The 18,265-nt window shown below is 34.8% G+C and overlaps 1 protein-coding gene and 1 long non-coding RNA gene across 7 annotated transcripts in view; one reads left to right on the top strand and one right to left on the bottom strand.

The window, feature by feature from the left end:
* The window catches only part of LOC105835671 (furin-like protease 1), a 216,426-nt gene that overhangs the window by 176,209 nt on the left and 21,952 nt on the right, over positions 1–18,265 (bottom strand). Inside the window, exons 1-2 of one of the 6 annotated variants that reach the window (XM_036291649.1) lie at positions 14,665–15,045; positions 14,321–14,360 (exon numbers count right to left, since the gene is read on the bottom strand). The exons of the other annotated variants lie outside the window; for them this stretch is intronic. The gene's annotated coding sequence lies outside the window, so the exon portion shown is untranslated. Of the gene's footprint in view, positions 1–14,320; positions 14,361–14,664; positions 15,046–18,265 lie in introns of those variants that run through there. 6 annotated transcript variants of the gene reach the window in all.
* LOC118647221 lies at positions 15,898–18,149 on the top strand. Its single transcript, XR_004964524.1, has 3 exons — positions 15,898–17,015; positions 17,301–17,336; positions 17,428–18,149. It is a non-coding gene; the product is annotated as an uncharacterized LOC118647221 (long non-coding RNA).

The following is an 18,265-nucleotide window of genomic DNA, read 5'->3' as shown; positions in this document are numbered from 1 at the left end:
TCCGGAAATAATTGTTATGATAACTGAGAAATCGAATTCTTACGCTAGATTACACGCGCATTACAAAGATTTTTCAGAGGAGATTAAACATTGATAATGTAAATATATGTTAATTCCAATAAACTTGATTGTCTGAAAAATTTATTTATCGGAAAACGCTTTTGTACTCGCGTTAACAAAAATCACGTTTTGATACTTACATATCACTTTTACTTTAAATTTTCTGTCATTAAATAATTTTTTGATCCACTTATTTCAAAGTTTAAAACTTAAAAGTGCTTATCAGTTTTTTTACAAGAGAGAATTTAAAGTAAATTATATTGCATAAAAGAAAATGTATACATATATTAATAAAATGCACTTGCAGATTAATAAAAAGAAACGGCTCATTTATCATTATATAAAAATAACTTTTTTAGTTCAAAATTTTATATTAATCATTTACTAATATTATTTCATTAATTAATTAAAAACATGCTCTCTCGAATATAATTCAAATATTTTTAATTTTATATTAAAATGTCGAAATATATAGGGAAAATTAAGCGAGCAATATCGAATTTGCTTCTAACTCCAATATTCAGGAAACACAATAATTTATCGGGAATGTTCGAATTTATTGCGATATTGCAAGTGCAATCAAGTAAAAGCAGGTCTTTCACTATTAACGACTGTCCCACGATTTCTTAACGAGCACAAAAAATACTGCGAGCTACGGAAGAGTACCGTCGATGCGTTCCAACACAGATCACGCATCCTCGGTCACGAACGTAGATCTTCTCGATCGTTCCCCCCGGACACACCAACGAGCAAGCCCGATCTAATTGTCGGACATCGTACCATAACTCTTGCTACACGAAGCCACTTGACATAATGGTCACGTTATTTAGGCAGAAAAAAGCATAAAATGTCGATCAAGTGAAGTAAAATTCAGACTGTTCAATCCGTTTTAACATTAAGTCGAGAGTGCTTGCAGTATTACTTCATATTTCTATTTTGTTCAACTATTTCAAGTATATATTTTATATATTTCTCTAACACAACTCTACAAAGGAATTGAGTGTATGTACTTCTATCATAAGTAAAAACGAAAATCTAAACTTGTAAATTTATGAGAAATTTCTAAGCAAAAGATTTAAGTGTATCAAGATAATAATTTTTGTTGCTTTTAGACAACTTCACAATATTATACTTAAATTGATATCAAATAATTATGTTAAATAATGTATCTATGCAAAAACTACTGTTTCCAATTCACAGCAATCATGAAAAGTACAATTTTTAATAAATCGTAATACATTCTTATATATATTATTTCTTTTCTCCAGTTTTCTTGGATCAATTCCTTGGAAGTTTTCATCGAATCACTCCAAATTAAGCACTCTCGAGCTATCAGCAATAATATATTTCCTTCCGGAATTCCGCCGAAAATTGCTCGCTCATAAATTACGAGCACAAAAACTTCCGTGTAAATTTACATTCTAATATGCTGTCTTGTTATCCGGCAGCTGGATTGTTAAGAGGAAGGCAATTCCGTCCGAATGCGAGTGGTTCTTCCCCAGATTCATTAGAAGTTCTACCATAGCGTGTGATAACTTTGTCGTTATATTTCCAACTTTTCTGCAAACAAGTCACGCCTCGGTGGCAAGCGCGCGAAATAGGATCCCCGTATTCGCGCACGAAAAATACCATTCTGCGAACCACCGAATACTATGCACGTGCGAATCACGAGTCACAGCGGTAATTTTCGCAGATATTTTGCATTCCATTGCGTAACCGTGACGTTTCTTTTCCAAGCACATTTGTCTCGTGTTGTCACTAAAAGGCATTAATTAAACATTTATAGAATTTAATGTAGAAAATTAATGGCAATACATAAATATATATATATATATATATATATATATATATATATTGTCATTAATTTTCTACATTAAATTGTATAATGACAACTCGAGACAAATGTGCCTGAAAAAGAAACGTCACGGTTGTGCGATATATATATATATATATATATATATATATATATAAATATTTTCAAAAATAATACAGCTCCAATTCTACAATTTAATGTCTGGCCGAAATTCAAGGAATCTTTATTTGTAAAAAAATTCAATATTTTTCTTTCCTTTTTTCAGTTATCAATAATTTATTTTCAAAGTTTTGAATCCGACTTCTATTATATAATGCTTAGTTTTTATTTGAAATTAGCACTGTAAAGCTTATTTAAGTTTTGTACAAATGACATTAATTAATTAGTTAAAATATGAGTTGCTTCTAATATATTTAACAAATTAATAATCCTTTATTTTATTCATTATACCATTACATTATTAATATAATTCATTACAATCGCTTTTAATTCACATATTATTTTTCGATATTTCTGCTCAATCTCCTCTAAATTATTAAAACAGAACAAAATTAATGATTGCATCTCAGAGATACTTTTATAAAAATTTCTATGAACAAGCATCCAGGAACAATTCGTTTTCTTAATATAACGTCCGAGAATTTTACCGAGCACGTACGATTGTTCTCTTCGTATTCCTATGTGCCACACGATTTGCGCGGCCATAAGATAATTCATTCCAAACGCATTAAACGTGCACTACATCACTGGCTAAGATCACCATAATTCTGGCCTGTGCTATAGTCTCAGATTTTCCTCAAGAGAGTTATCACGTGAAGTGCAAATAGGATCGCCGATTCACACCAAAACCATTTCCAGATTCAAAGCGAATTTGCACCGTAGATCGCGCGAAAGAAAAGCCATCGGACACCTGAGCACGAAGGAGCAGACTCGAAAATTTTATTGGGATTTATCACCGTCAATATATCTTTATATACCATAGTATGACTCATTCTTACTCATAAAGGCGAAAAGAGTTGAAATGAAAAGACTCTTGAATTTCTAAACTTTTCTACGCGAATGTCTATGTAGAATCTTTACGCATGGTTTTACAATCAAAAACGGAACCAAATTTCATTTATCAACATAAAAAGAAGTTAAGAAGACAAATAAAGGATAAAATTTGCATAATTCACAAATGCATAAGAATTCAAAAAGTGTAATTTAGAAAAAAAAACAATTTAAGTTATTGATTCTACTAAAAAATAATAGACTATTTAATCGTTATCATTATAAAAAAAATAGTCACAAAATAAACCCTTTTAGTTAATTCACATATATGTGAAAGTGTCTTTCTAAATTAAAAGCGTAGGTCTGGAAATTTCCAAAGCCGAAGTAGTCCACTGAGTCCGATCGCTATTGCAATTCCGTCGTATGATACGCGACAAGGTTTTTATTTCAAGACAACTCTGTTCCTGGTCACGCCTTCAAATGATTCTCACAGGAAAGCGCGAAATAGGATTCTCCATTCGTCCGAAAAATACCATTCTTCGCTACAACAGATCTTCGACATGGAATGCGCACTCAAACTCCTTCATCGCAATCATCTCGACTGTAAGAACATCTTTACTTACATTTTATTTTTTCGAGGTTTATGATTCATCTTTTCCATTGCTAAAAATTCACAATAACATCACGTTTGTATGATCACAAATATTTTTTACTTTATTAATTTAAATCTTAACATTTTTTTTAGCTTTTAGATCTAAATATAAAAGTATCCTAAACCTTTATTTTTTAAATTATTAGCGATCTATTTTTCATATTTTCCCTCTTATGTATTATGAAAAATTCTGTTTATAAACTCTAAATCTTTGATTTAAGACAGTAATAATCTTAAATTTATAAAATAATATTATCTATTTAACTATATGTCTATTTTTTCTTCATCTATTGTAAGCTGCAATAAACGTACTGGTTTATTTTCAAATCAAATATAAAGTCAGAATGATCATATCTCATTGTTAGTCTCGCTTGTTTTCGTATTATTCTTCCAAACGAACGGGACGCAATAATGGAAAGGGCTGATGATGAATCGAACGTGTCTACCTATGGAATTTGGGGATTGAGACGGAAAGTTGCCCGATTTGGAGAAGATCCGATTAACATGTTTGTTCGACGAGTTACAGGATAATGAGGGATGACAAGTGGTGATGGTTAAATAAACGTTGAGAATAAGAAGGGCACGTAGATCTCATTATTTCAAGAAAGTGGTAGATTAACTCCCGACATTTGCCATCCTTATCTCAATGAGTTATTAGAGAACTTGAAGATGATGATAGATAACGTCATAAAGTCAACGATCTGCTAAATGTAATAATGATAAAAGCTCAAAGAGCAAGATTCTAAATAATATAAAATTTTTTAAAAACAAAATTAAATTTCAAACAAAATTTCACGGAAATCAAGATAGGTAATCAATGTATTTGTTGTACGCATAGTTTGTTTAATAAAAAATGTTTCCTAACAAACAAAATTTTAGATAATGAAGAAAAACGAAACGAAAATTGGAACTTAAATTTGATAAGAATACGAGAAGAATCAACACATTCGCGTGTTTATATTGCGCTGTAGACCATCCAGCGGTTCCTATTACTACTAAAAGTGGAAAACGTAAAAGCCAGCAGAACGGAAGTCAAAACAGCGCAAAATCCCTTCGAGCTACAGAGCAGGTTTATTCGCTAATGGAAATGATCGCTACGACGCTTCTACCATTAATACAACAGGCTCCCCACAATTACTTTATCGGGAAACGTAAATCTTATCGAGTGTTCTATCTATAAACAGTTTCATGATAGGGTTCAATGTACGATCTAAACAATGCCCACATGCCGCTCGTTCGTGAAATTGCGAAATCGATGACACACGTGATGTTTTGTTGTGTACCTGATAGACAAGTGTATTATACTGATCACGACAATGAAAAGGAGAAAAGTAGAACGTGGGGCAAACGGAAAAAGGAAGAGAAAAGTAAATTTATTTGAAAAGTGAAAGAGAGAGAGGGAGAGAGAGAAAGAAAAAGTTAAAGAAAACGGGAAGAAGTTAGAAAAAAAAGGAATACGCATTAAATCCAATCTAAATCAACCTAATTTTATAGACGTAGCGCGTATCTCAGACACGTTTTATCAAAAGCTCGACACTTGCACTTGACTGCATCACTTTCCACCTCTCTGTTCAACTCACTTTCTCGCATCTCTACACTGCACTCGCCGTTTCTCGATGCCACCTTCGCTCCGTCCTCGTTGCCTATTCACGTCCCGACTCTACTATTTCTGTCGTGCTCATCCGCGCGTCTGCCACCTCTTTCGCTCCAACGATCGTTCCTCTCACTAGTCGATCTCACTACGGATGTGCCTAGAATGTCTGGATAGTCCAGACATGAGCACAAATGGCTCGGTGCCCACGACACAATCTTTAACTATAAGATGTTCAGTAATAGTCGCGTTCAAGTGAAGCAATATTTCTTTGTCAAAAATTCTATAAAAATAACTTTTTTAAATAAATAAAACTTTAACGTCACATTTATTGTCATTTTTTTCCTTATATGTTACTCAAAGATTATTTATCTCGTTTTATTTTTACTTTAAAGAAAAATTATTCCCGCTTCCGACAAAGAATATGACTACAAATGTAAAACGTATTTACATAACATAAACTGTGATACATGCAAAATACTAAATACATTTAATGACACATCTCAACATTCTCAATGTATTAGCTTCAACAGTTAGCGAGAGAAAAAGATGAAAATTAGAAAAAGTTTTTTCCAAGGTTTCTTCTTTTCGATGCATTTAAACGTACCAGTATTTGACGCAAGAAGCGTACTAATATAAAATCCAACGAGGATTCAACGAAGTAAAAAGTTTTTTATGTCAGTATTATATTTGCGTAGTAAATTCGCTGCTGAGAATCACCACGTGTAAATCCGTGATTGCATAAACTAAACGAAAAACATATTATTATGAGATGAAAACGTTAAAAATATACATTGCAATTTCAAATTTTTACGCATCAAATACTGCAAAAGTGACATTTTCATACATTACATATGAAAGTTTCTTTAAAGTTAAAATTGTTATTAGATAAATGTAAATCTATTTAAAAATATTATACTAAATTAAACTAGTAATTCATAAAATAGAAATTGTTCTAAACGTTAGTTTATGTATCAATTTAGCGAGTCATAAAGAAGCTGCGAGCAAAGATAGGGAAGTCGAGATTAATGAGGGCAAGCATAAGTTTATGATACTAAAGTGGAACGGCACGACAATAAAACTAAGCACATATAATTATGAAATTGAGGTCCCTTGTTACGATAGAATTCGTTATTTTAACATGAATTATTCTCTCGTTCAATTTTCCACAATTTCCATTCACATTTTACTAGATTTCTATGCTTTCTCTTCTCGGTACATCAAACATAAAATATTATGGACCGTTGAATCTACATTACATCTCTCAAAATAAAAGATTACTATGGAAATATACGCAGATGTTCAAAGTTAAATACTGTAATGTTTCTGCAATATCACCGTATTGCAAGATTGTGATGAGTAACGAATACACGAAATTGCGTAACGTTGCATTTGTTATTTATTCTAATATCGTTATTATATAATTACAAATATTTCTACTTCTTACACACACGCCCGTGCATGCGGAATGTGCTAATAATAATAATAAACATTTTCATTGCAACGGTGAAAAGGAAAGTATAATGTACAAAATATTCGTTACATAAGCATTAACATTTGTCGCGATTATTTTACATATCCTTTCACAATTAAATGCACTTGGTAATAATTCGTACGCAGAAGTAATTATGTAAATTAATCTTGCTTCGCGCGAGAGTGCTCCGTTTGACTACTAAAAGTCACCTAAGTCAAGTTCAATATTGTCTCACCTGCGCTCTGTGCTGCAAACTTGGAAAATCTAATTCTGTTGCTAAGATAAAGAGAGGAAATTTATGATCATCCATGCGGTTCTAGTGTTCACGCATGATACACAATGACAATCCGATAAAATGCGTACTCATTCGGATTAAATTTATACATTAATTATTACATATTCTTATGATGTTCTCTTGATGTCTTCTTATTTCCTCATACTAATAACAATGCTAAGAAAAGCGCAATTAAACGCCCTCGAAGGAAAGAAAAGGAAAAGAAGCAGGTAAATTCGCAATGTCCCACACCATTCGTCATACGAATGCAACGTAACATTTTTCAAAGCTTGAGAAGAATGTCGCGCGTGCATTTACGACGGATCCTTTTATCATGCTGCTATAATGCGCTTTGCTACACCTGGTGTATTCTTACATCATGGTTTTGCTATTATTCCGTCGTCGCTTGCCTGCCCTGATCCTCCATGAAAGCCCTCCGATCCTTTCTCTCTCTCTCTCTCTCTCTCTCTCTCTCTCTCTCTCTCTCTCTCTCTCTTCCTCTTCCGACCTACTCTATCTTCTTCATTCTAGGTTTGTGTACCATTTATAAATACATCGCGTCGAGAGTGTGCACATTGAATTACACACTCGGCGTGTGAAAACTGCAAAGGAAATTTACAGTAAAGTAACATAGAAAAGTCTCTTGTCTATCTCGTCCCGCGTGTCCTTTCACTTTCTTCCTGTCTCTCTTTTTCTACTATTAAAGCTGCGAATAAAAATTGAAAGGAGCAAAAGAAGCAGAATTAGTGACGTCGAGATATCACGTCTATGAAATCAACAACCCATTTTCAGAATTTTGATTCGTATAATTTGTCACGGTGTGTAAGTTGGAGAGAAACATATAGATTCTCCTCTCGTCAACACACGGCAAAATTATTTACACAAGCTACCGTATTCTAATTTCATCCCTTTCTGAATGACATCGGCGTGCACAGGTTCGTTTCGACGACCGTAACGTTAACGAGGGCCGGTCCTCCAGGCTCGTTCTCGCAGTTACGTTACTACGTGCCGGTTACGGAAACCGGCGCTGTTATTTCTACTATGCACTCGCCGCTGCCGCGGCGGGGTCTCTCGAATGCACGTAACCGTGGCGAACGAACGGCTGCGAGTCTGGATAATTACGCGACCGCTCCGGGTGTTTGTGGTGGTGCTTCAAGTGCTACGAGAACGAGTGTGCACGACGTGAAGTCCCAAACGACAACGACATTTCGTGTTTGAGAAAGAACGTTCAATTACCGCGTATCATATTAGCTGGCGGAGAATCATACGTGTATCAAAGTGTAATAGTATTAACACTAAATAACTGTTAATGAGAGGAAGTAAAACAAGATCTCATTCTAGGAGGGGTCCGTGCAAAATCTTCTCTTACAATGAAAAGGAAGTCACACAGGAATGCATCGATAAAAGTAACATTAATATCGAACATTGTGATACACGAATAACGAGGATAATTAAGATCTGATCAATTTGAGCAATCTGTTTGCCTGCCAATAAACGTTTTACGTTCCTGGTTAACATTTTCATTATTTAAACATTCGCACTCGATATTAATTACTTTTGAGTATAAAATAATTATTCCCCCTGGAAAAGTTTGCATACGGAAAGCTATTAATTAAATTAGTTGCTGTACATTCGGCTCAACTAAAACACGAATACGTCAAGAATGGAAATACTCAAACGCGCGATATTTCACGAGCGTTCAATTCGCTGCTGTGACAAGCTACGTCATAAATCGTGCCAATCAACGTATCAATGGCCCGACTATTCCATTAGAATGTCGCGTTTAACTAGATTTTAATTGCGCTTCGATCAATACGATTTAAAATCTCGTGATCAAAGATAATAGCAGTACGTGCACTATGGCACGCATAATTGGCTGTAGCAGGTGCCTCGTGGAAAGGCTAATCACTCGTTCTAATCTGCCAGCGAGTGAGGGCTCGCGAAGGGCAATTAGTTCCCCCCTTGAGAAGAGGTAATCCGTCGTAATTTGCGTCGTTCACGTATGTATGTTCACATTCTCAGATGTCGCTTTAATATATTATTATTATCACGTTACATGTATTACGAGGCGAAAAGTGTAATAGTAGACGAAGGAAAAAGAAATTTCAATTACTGATTTTTTAAATAGAAACGTTGATGGAAAAGTGAAACGATGTTTCATATATATAACTCGCATACTCTCTGTGAATAAGCGGGTGTTATAGTTACAACATACTGGGTAGAGTTTTTTATTCGCTGTAAAACCATAAAATTATCGGATTGATATAGAATGTAGAATGTAGAATGTAGCAGCATGAAATACATTTTTACCAAACAGTGCGATAACAGCGCGACTGAGCGTGATTGTCGAAGAGATACGCTCGCGGCCGCTGCACACCGCGATGAGCAAAATTGTGAGGGTCCACACGTCCATATGTGAACGGGAGATTTATTCTGACGAGTCAGAACAGGTGTCGTCTATGGCGAAATATTTGGAAAGAGAATTTCGCAAGCTGATAACTTAAAAGGGATTCTCGCAGCGCGCAGTCGCGTCGATGCTGTAAACGCGAAAATAACTGTGCGAGAAGAGGAAGCGAAATTAAAAAATACACTTCCAGTATCGGATCAAACACACACACACACGTCGTTTTTTTAATAATAGGAACAAACGAGTAGAAATTTGGAGTGGAAACAGCGAGAATACTTACAAAATGGTCCGTGATTTTATGTGAAATTTAATTTTAATTCGAGTTTAATTCTGATTAAGGTTAAAATTATTTTCTCTCTTGAATTTTTCCATTCCATAAAAATCCTTAATTCATCTGACATTCAAAAATTCTTAACATCCAATTCACTATTCTCAATATTACAACATTTTATTACATATTTCACGATTGTTAGGCTCTGATCGAGCAACTGTGAATCTAAAAATTTTTTTAAACTTATAATATGTACATATTATACATGGGAGTAGTTATGAATTAAATATTGTATGTTTACAGAGAATGATTCTAAACTTTTGTCGTAAAAGGGCTTGTTTAAAAATTCATCATAAGCTAAATCTATTACAAGCATAAGAGTTCTAAAAGTTCCTTTCTAAAAAAAAAAAGAGAGAAGAAGGGAAATCTTGTCCCGATTACTTTCGTTATCCAATAATTACGCGGTTTATCCTTAAGCCACATATTTCGACATAACCATGTAGGGTCAGGATAAAGGAAAAAGGGATGAGTATCGTGATGACGACGGAGAATGGTGGAGGAACACAATATAGCCTGAAAAGAGGAATAAAAGGCGGACTTCTTTCAGACCGCCATGAAATTTCGCTACGTTGAGGGCGCTGTATCAAGTAATTGAAGGCGCCTATCCGAGGTGAATCTCCCTCGATAAACGCGCTTATCTCTGACCTTTTTGAATTATAGTACGGCCGACCATCTGCATTATGCAGATCAACGGGTCATTAAGCCCGTGGGAAGAAGTCGCTCGTCATTTTACGGCTCGGAAACGTCTTAATCCGACGATACAATGCGCACTACTATTGTTATAACTAAATTATATAATTTACACAGTTGCTCAATACCAAACAAAAATTTTTTTAACGCGCTATAATAATCTGAAGATTGCCTCAGAATATATCCATGATATCTTTATATATTTTTTTTTATTTTCAATAATTCAGCTAATTCAAAATCTACATTTTTCTTCAGATTTCACTAAACACGGTTTTATCCGTTTTTATACGTTTAATACCCTGAAATACGATAACGCAATAATAAATTTTTCAATATTCAAGTATTTAAAAGTAAACAGTTAATATTCTCAATGTTTACATTAATTTTTTAATAATGTTGACAAAATCATACGATAATTGCATCTCTATATTTTAAAAGTGAGATTTATTTACAACAAATATACAATATTATTGCATAAAGAATGTAATTAATCATATTTTGTCAGTTTATTCAAGACAGATAAATAACACGTGTGTGTATGTGTGTGTGTTTCAGCGTACGTGTTGAACAACTCATATCTCATTTTATAAACTGAGCATCTTGCAATTATATCGAACATCGTCCCTCTACGATTTTCGTTTCAAGAGCGATACGACAGAGACTAACATGAGCAATAAACTAGCTCGAAATTTTTACAAAGGATATGATCGTCCCATGTAACTAGAGGCAACCCTATGCACAAGATACATATGTGCGGTATGAAATATGACGTAATGAATTATATGAGAGAGGTCAAACGATTACTCGCGGTGGAACGCATTACGCTCGTAACTCAGACCGATTATATTTTTGTCGCGGACGGGCGTCTACGGGCGCGGATTAAAGGGAATGGCAATTTAAATGATTAATGGCATTCTTCTTCTCTATCTTTCCCGGATAATTCATTAATACAGTAGAATTCATTCACTGTGGCCGTGAAATATTAACCGCGGGGAACGATCGACGGTATCCCTCCCCAAATTACACAATTACTATAATATACGCAGAACGAAATTCATAGTCGCAATACGTTTCACAAAAGTCACATTCTTAATATTTATAAAAAAGTAATAACGCAGAAGTAATCTCTAACTAATCTCTAATTAGCATAGACAATTTAAAAAAATGTGTTTTTGTTTATGGCATATATAGAGTTAAACATTTACCACCGAAATAATATTTGCTTCTAATTAAGTAGAAAAATTAAGCTCTCGGATGTGTTTCAATTTCACTACCCACATTAATCATAACAATAATCAGATAACTTGTATTTAGCGAAGTAGAAACATATTGAACTACGCAAAATGCAAATATTTATGCTTCAAAGCTTATGTAGGTTAAATTTACGAAGTATAAATTGAAATGTGAAATTTACATTTCAATTTTAAATTAAACAGAATTTGTATGAACTCATAAACTGTATTACTTTTCAAATATTACTATATTTAAAATCGTACATCAAATTTTTCTATGAGTTACACAACACTCTAAAATTTAGAGTCTAAATCCAAGTATATAAAAAATCCCTTATTTACATGCGTGTGTGTATGCAAGTGTGTGTGATTTAGTTTTCCGTGTAAAAATAACACACTATACTGCATAAAAAGAATTTACATATTTAAACGTGTAGTTTAACACGTTTTGCTGTTATTTTTACGCGGAAAACTAAATCACACACGTGAATGAGACATTTTTACTTCACTTATTCTCATTGCCTTGTATCTATTTACTTAAAAAATAATTTTAAGTTTTAATTGTATGTGTGTGATCTAATTTGTGAGACAATCAAATAACAAATTGATATTTTATCTATCTTGACTTGCTTGGGTGATCTTAATCATGAGAGATAACAAATTGCCCGCCTGATTGATAATGATATCAAAATAGTTTTCAACACATAGCCTTGTCTCGATCAACTCTCAAGTCCTACTAGTATAAACTAATAATCAATAATAATAACAATTAAAAATAATCACATTTAACATCTCATACTACTCGTTGCGACAACGTTACGAAGAGTAATGAGTTACGCCAACTGACTCGCTCTTATCTGCATACTTGAATCTCACCCAGCGAATGATAACAAAGCGACCTTACGCATACACGACACGCCATACAAAAACATACCGAATTGCGATCGTAGCACGCTAGTCGTTACAAAATATTTAATACTTCACAAAATATTTGTTGACACTCTGTATAAATTCTATTTCTTCTAATGATTGATAATATTTTGATACATATATCACAGTTTATGCAACTATTGATACCTATCACGTATATCAATGATTTATTATTTCGCGTTCTCGAGAAAATTGTACGTATAATAAATCAACAAAATTTAAAACGTAATGCAATGCAAAATATACTTAAAAATTCAGGCGTCTTTAAAAAAAAACTATAAAAAAACAAAACGTAAAATTAATATACGTAAACATAAATATAATTTTATGAGATTGTCAATATATGTTGATATTAAAAATTTTTAGATTCAAAATTTGGAAATCACAAATTTAAATCCGTATCAAATCAAAGTCCACACATCTCTAATGTTAATATTATGAAGCAGTAACTAATAATTACGATTCTCTATCGCTTCAATTTGGAATGAAAATAACTCGTGCATATCTGTTTCATCTACATCTTGTTTTAGTCGTCGCGAGATGCTAAAAAATCTTTAATAATGACAGAGAATTAATGTGAGCTGATGGTTACTATTCGTTTGTAGGAAATAATCGCATTTCAAAGGATAATAATGTGACATACGCAGAGCAACTCGTAACGTTAGTTCGCTCGAGTGTCGGCATGTGAATGATCATAATATTGCATGTACACAGCTGCATGTCTATCAATTTGTTTTATCGTTACCCAAGTGTTTAAATATTAAACATCAAATACTTCCTTCATATCTTTCAAGTAAAATTAATTTTAATAAACGCTTGTTATTGCATATTAACATATTGTTGATGGAAAGCATGAATTGGGGTCTTTATATATAGACGCTTTTATGAACCAGGCTCATCCAAAACCTGAAAAACATATTTTGTTTAATAAAATGTTTACAATGTTTTAAATAGATGAGTGCATATTTCACATATTTTCTAAAAATGTATAGAAATTAAGGCAAAATCCATTTCAGTATACCGTCAACAATATGTGTTAAATCTAATATTTTTATATTTATTTCAAAGATAAAATTTATTTTTAAAAAATATATATGTGTGAATAAATAATATTTTATATATTTCTATCGTTATAAAGAATAGAATTGTTTATCAAGTATTCAATAACTGAAAAAAATCTATTTTTATATTACAATTTCCAATTCTATATAATAAATATAATTAATTCTCATTTTTAATTGAAAAAATATGCTGTTAAAATATTGTATGCTAATGAAAACTCTCTTAGTCTGTATTTGCACATTATTTGCGCGTATTAAATTTCGATTAGTTTGAGATTACTCTTTTATTAAGATTTATTTTTAAATTACACATAAAGAAAAAACTTTATTTTAATTGTATTCGGATCAGATTGTTGCGTTTATGTCCACAAGCTTGAAATAAGCACCAAAAAATGATAGCAAAATCTTCCATGAATATTTCTTACCAACTCCTTGATACGCTATGAATTTCATAGTTTCCATCTTTATCCTTTATCCTTTTACAAGTCAGAAGTAATATTTCTTTTTACTGTAATTTCTTTCATTATCTTTTTCATTACTTTTCATATTCATCCTTTCTGGATAAAGTTTTAATGTTGTATAACTAAATAACTTTCTTCTAGACATATAAAATGAAAATAAAAACTACAAAACTCCATATCATAAAGAATGATACTTGATATTTTCTAATATAAAATTAAAAAAATATTTAGTTAAATAATTTTAATTTGTAAGAATTTCTTTACATTATCAAAAAGGCATTTGTTTATTTACTTGTCGAGTACCAAGTTCACAAAATCCAGAAATGATTACAAAAAAAAAGTAATCTGACTTACCAACACCGATGCATAGCAGCGGAGTTGTGTGTATCACCAACTAAAAAATACAAAAATTGTACTCAAATTAATTATTCAAGTATTCAAACAGTTGGGCTCATTCAGCAAACAAAGCAAATCAGTTAGCGTTCAGTAATTTATTAATATGATTAATTCTTGCCTTTAATTCTTCGCTGGTTCTTGGAAAGAAATTGGAGCTAATAAAGACATAAAAAAATCATAATAAAGAATCACTGACCGCTCACTGATCCGCTGAACGGGCCCATTATTTATGTCAAAGAATAATTATCGCGCGTGTGCAACAATTAATTTTGCGAGCAAAAGATAAAATAATAATTACTCACCTCAAAGTTGCTCCGCCGATGCCCGATGCCTCTCAGCCCGCCTCCTCCTCATAGGTTAGAATTCCACACTCGCACAAAATTCACTCGCGAAAACACAGTTAATGACGATCGCGCGACACTCGACACGATATTTCGAGGTTAATTCGACCGCTTCGACGCGTCGTCACACATCCTTTATCGCGACGCACGACAACGGGAAGACAATCTCGAGAAAAACAGAAGGATCGCGACATACGCGACGTACAGTGGAATGACTGCGATGAGGAGAGAAAAGAGAGGCCTCTCGCGACTCCGAAATTATGTTGCATCCGGGCACAGCTAGACTCTATGCACGACGAGCGTTTCATTTTTTGCAATATGACGATTAATTCGAAGGAAACTGAGCTCTCATTGGATATCACTGATCGCTCGCAGCATATCGAGTCCAGCCTGCCCGGCCGGTAACAGAGGTTACCGATGTACACGATCTACGCACGTCGAACTCGATTCAAATTTTTTATCCCGTATTAAAATCGAGATTGATTACACGATTGCATTTATGCCAACTAACGACACATATTGACGAAACGCGAGTGCGATGTATTTTAATATTGAAAATGTGGAGTGTCTTACAGTATGGCTGCGTTTATTTATTCGCGAAAATAAGATACAATGGTCGCGGCATTTCCACCAGGAATGCATTCGGGACGACTGCTCCTCCTCTCTCTCCCCTCCACTCCCGTCCCCAGCTTTCCCGCAAATTGCCGGCGTACGAAAACATTCCGTTGCACTTGCGATATTTTTGCTACTCTCACCGAAATGCGATCGTTCTCTACATCGAGCAATTATCAATTCGCGACAATCACCATAACCTTCACTCGATCTACGCGAGAGAGACGAGAGAGCGTCGCGATACCGGCGGTGACGGTTACACTACAGATCCACTGAAACATACTGTGACGATTTTAATCCCCGCGACATTCGCCGGTGTACGACGGGGATGACGCCGCACCGATAACACGCGTCCGGCACGTCGCGTCCCAAGGCAAGGTCACCACGCGAACGAGCGGCGGCCCACCGCTCCGGCGGGCCGTAGTGCGTACTAGCGAGTAACGGCGGTGTAAGTGGTGGGGAGTAGCGTACAGCACTACGAGCACTCGGCGCTCGGGTGGACTCGGCGGCGGCGGCCGAGCCCGGCCGAACAGCGAGCAGCGAGTGCCGGAGCCTATCCCCTCCCCTCAGTTACGCCGCGCTATTCACCATTACCCTTTATCGCTCGTTCGCGCGGTAACCTTACCGTGGTACACGACGCTCCGGACACGCGTATCGGTGCAGCGTCATCCCCGTCGTATACCGGCGAATCGCGAAAGTCGCGGGGATTAAAATCGTCACGGTATGTTTCAGTGGATCTGTAGTGTAACCGTCATCGCCGGTATCGCGACACTCTCTCGTCTCTCTCGCGTAGATCGAGTGAAGGTTATGGTCATTGTCGCGAATTGATAATTGCCCGATGTAGAGAACGATCGCGTTTCGGTGATTAACGAACAATTATGGCATCGAACATATAAAATATCTTACAACAGTGCCATATTTAGTAGCAAAAATATCGCAAGTGCAACGGAATGTTTTCGTACGCCGGCAATTTGCGGGAAAGCACGGGAAGGGAGTGGAGGGTAGAGAGGGAAGGAGCAGTCGTCCTGTACGCATTCCTGGAAGTACGCGACCGTTTTATCTTATTTTCGCGAATAAATAAACGCAGCCATACTGTAAGACACTCCACGTTTTCAACATTAAAATACATCGCACTCGCGTATCATCAATATGTGTCGTTAGTTGGCATAAATATAATCGTGTAATTAATCTCGATTTTAATACGGGATAAAAAATTTTAATTGAGTTCGACGTGCGTGGATCGTGTACATCGGTGACCTGTTACCATCCGGACAGGCTGTGGACTCGATACGCTGCGAGCGATCAGCGATGTCCAATGAGAGCTCAGTTTCCTTCGAATTAATCATCATATTGAAAAAAGTGAAACGCTCGTCGTGCATCAAGTCTAGCTGTGCCCGGGTGCAACATAATTCGGAGTCGCGAGAGTCCTCTCTTTTCTCTTTGCAATCATTCCACTGTACGTCGCGTATGTCGCGGTCCTTCTGTTTTTCTCGAGATTGTTTTCCCGTTGTCGTGCGTCGCGATAAAGTATGTGTGACGACGCGTCGAAGCGGTTGAATTAACCTCGGAATATCGTGTCGAGTGTCGCTCGATCGTCATTAACTGTGTTTTCGCGAGTGAATTTTGTGCGAGCGCGGAATTCTAACCTATGAGGAGGAGGCAGGCTGAGAGGCATCGGGCATCGGCGGAGCAACTTTGAGGTAACTTATTATTTTATCTTTTGCTCGCAAAATTAATTGTTGCACACGCGCGATGATTATTCTTTGACATAAATAATGGGCCCGTTCAGCGGTCAGTGATTCTTTATTATGATTTTTTATTTCTTTATTAGCTCCAATTTCTTTCCAAGAACCAGCGAAGAATTAAAAGCAAGAATTAATCATATTAATAAATTACTGAACGCTAACTGATTTGCTTTGTTTGCTGAATGAGCTCAACTGTTTGAATATTTGAATAATTAATTTGAGTACATTTGTATTTTTTAGTTGGTGACACAACTCCGCTGCTATGCATCGGTATTGGTAAGTTAGATTTTTTTTTTTTTTTCGTCATTCCGGACTTATAAGATTTGTTTTTACTTAAGTTTATGCGATTTTCACATTGTACGTCTAGTGTGCACGCACATGCACGCATCTCGTGCGCGCACGCACACACACTGCAACTACAGAGAGTCATTGCACCGAGGAGTCGGATCAATGAGACTGATTACTCAGCTCTCCTCTTGCAGACACGAGACAGACCGGTCCGGCCAAACGCACTTATTTTCCATAGAAATCGAGGGAATGAGATCAAGTGGAATTGAAAACGCTTCCAATTAAGTAGACTGCTGAGCGGATTTTGACGAAAGGCCGTATTACGTAGAGAAAATTAAATGGCGTGAGTGACCTAAAATTTATTGAAATATAGATTTTAATACTCATATATTAATGTATAATAAATTTAATCGCGCTAAATAACTCTAGCATGCTTTGGTAATTTAGATTTGTCTCTCTCAAAGTAATTAGTGATATAATTCGTATTTATATGTACATAAGTTTCTGTAGTAGAAAATACAATCATTTGTTGCCATTATGTAATTATTGATTTATATATTATTTCATTAATTAAATTGATGCTGATATACTCCAATAATATAAAACATATCATAATGGTATTCTGAAATGAGATCTTTAAAATAATTTCTTATTAATGTACCAATTACAAAACTATTCAATAATATTATATATAACATTTATATATAAATGTTACGATATTATTATGATAGTAGAGTATAATCAGATAGGTATACAGAAAAAAAAGTAATATAGCCAATAACATATGTAATTGCGGGCTGTCAACTACATAAAATATTCAATATAATAATATTTACTATTAATGCAAGTACAATGTTGATATTGCAATAGCATATATTATTGTATTGAGTATCTGTAGTTGGCAGCCCGCAATTACA

The sequence above is a fragment of the Monomorium pharaonis genome, chromosome 9, assembly GCF_013373865.1.
Source record: "Monomorium pharaonis isolate MP-MQ-018 chromosome 9, ASM1337386v2, whole genome shotgun sequence".
NCBI lineage: Eukaryota > Metazoa > Arthropoda > Insecta > Hymenoptera > Formicidae > Monomorium > Monomorium pharaonis.
The sequence above is the reverse complement of the archived record's forward strand: the minus strand, read 5'-3'. Positions and strand labels throughout refer to the sequence as shown.